Here is a 2,345-nt window from a genome sequence, read left to right on the forward strand (position 1 = left end):
CAGTAGCCACAGACTGAAGGTGTCTGCAACTAAACATGAGCTAATATTGGCAAAGGATGCTAAATATATAAAAAAATGTTCAAAACAAAAGATTCCATAAATCATCTGCCAACAAAGAAATCTCTCTTAGCTTAGCCTTTTCTAACAACTGTGATAAACAGTATAATAAGACAGAAACATTATCAGAGAATGCTTATTCTGAATGGGTTAAAACTCAGGACCACATTCAACTATACAGTGCGACTTATGAGTGAGGACACAGCATAGACCTATTAATTGATGAGGCAATTGTGTTGCCTGAGAGTTTCTAAAATTTGCGTAGAACAGCATGAACATGCTTGGAGTAAAACTAGGCTTTAGTTGCTGGCCCAAAATAACCAGTACTGATCTAACTTTTGCTGGATATGCTACTGGTTTTAAAGGGATAGCTGAGGCTGGTAATCTATTAAACAACATCTTTATGTTACTGAAAAGTCTTGGCAAAAGGCAGAGGTCAATATCTGTGGGTACAGCAGATAAAGAAAGATACTTCTTCCTTTGGTACTATGTAGAAATTATTCTGAACTGGTGAAGTGAGTGCCAAAGAGACAGAAGGAGGGCAAATACCTTTATTTAAAAAAAAATGGGGGAAAGAAACCACAGACCAACCAATCTGACAATCAGTTCCTAGGAGGATACTAGGGCAGATCATAAAGAAACTAATCTACAGTCTTGAAAGCAATATGGTAATCACTGGAAATCCACGACTTCGATTTTAAAAAAACAACGAATATTGCCAAATTATCCTTATTTTATTATTTTAGATCAGGTAACTCCATAGCAAACTATAGAAATATTGTCCCCATAATGTATTTTGATTCCAGAACAATATTTAATGAAGCTTTTACATAGTTATGTTTAGGAAGTTATTTAAATTCTGCGTTAGATTTCTTAAACAATTGCTGGAAGTGGCTGAAGAAGTATGCTAAAAATGCTCATCAACAAATTCCTCATCAAACTGAAGAAGGTAGCAGACCATAAAGTGCTGTTTCATTAATATTTTTATTAATGACAAATGAAGATGCAGCAGGAAATCTCATCAAATTTTCAGATTACAGAAAATCAGATGAGGAAGGCAGGATCTTAAAAACACAGAAAATATGAAGAAAATCTTCGCATACTATTGACAAGGGCTGAAACCAATAGAACAAAACAAAATGAAGACAAATTCAGAACTTTCCAAAGTGACATCAAATCCCTGGGTATAAGATGGGGGGCGGGGAACAACCCTAATAATAGTACTTGTGGAGAAGTGGAATCTTGGAAGAGTAGTTGATTGCAACAAAAGCAAAATAAAATAATTAAAAGTAAAAGTGTTCAAAAAGAAATAATATAATAAGCCACTTAATTTGAAAGTAAAACAATACTAAAATGAGTTCATATTTATTTTATTTTACACTGTCTTATTTGAAAATGGACAAATAAAAACTATCTGGGGGACAAAAATACTAAAACATGCATGCATAGAACGAAAGTACAAAAGGCAGAAGTATTTCTCTTCACAGCAGCAATTTTATTTTAAAAATTCCAATCCGTTGCCATCCTTGCCTCCGCTTAGTTTTGCAAACGGGCCTTAAACAGAACATCCAGAAAGTCCTACCGTACTGTAAAGCAGCGTTTTCCAACCTTAGGAACTTGAAGATGCGTGGACTTCAACTCCCAGAATTCCCCAGCCAGCATAGCTGGCTGTGGAATTCTGGGAGTTGAAGTCCACGCATCTTCAAGTTCCTAAGGTTGGGAAACGCTGCTGTAAAGGATAAGAAAGAGTGGAAGGGAAGGAGCGGGCACTCACAGCTGTCTAACACACACACACACACACACACACACACACACACACAGCCATTTTCCTACATGGAAGATTATTCAAGCCCAAGTTTACATTTTGGATTTTTAAAAAAAATATCGAGCTACACCTCTAGAAACAGCTGTCTAACACACACACACACACACACACACACACACAAACACACACATACACACACACATACAGAGCCGTTTTCCTACATGGAAGATTATTCAAGCCCAAGTTTACATTTTGGATTTTTTAAAAAAATATCGAGCTACACCTCTAGAAACGGGTCACGCGATCCTGTGATCGACGCAGCCCTTGTGGATGGTTGAAGCAACTCCACTTCGGCAGAATGGGAGGCTCCGCACGCCGCTGGCGCTCTGCAGAGCGGAGGCGGCCTTGGCCAGGAGGGGAAGCCAGAGAGGCTTCCAAACGAAATGCGCAAGCGAGCAAGCCAAAAGGGCAACTTTCCCCGCCTGCGTGGGCAAAGCTCAGCAGACGGGCGGGTTTCGACCGC

The sequence above is a fragment of the Vipera berus genome (assembly GCF_964194415.1).
Source record: "Vipera berus genome assembly, chromosome: 1".
In the NCBI taxonomy this organism is placed as follows: Eukaryota; Metazoa; Chordata; class Lepidosauria; order Squamata; family Viperidae; genus Vipera; species Vipera berus.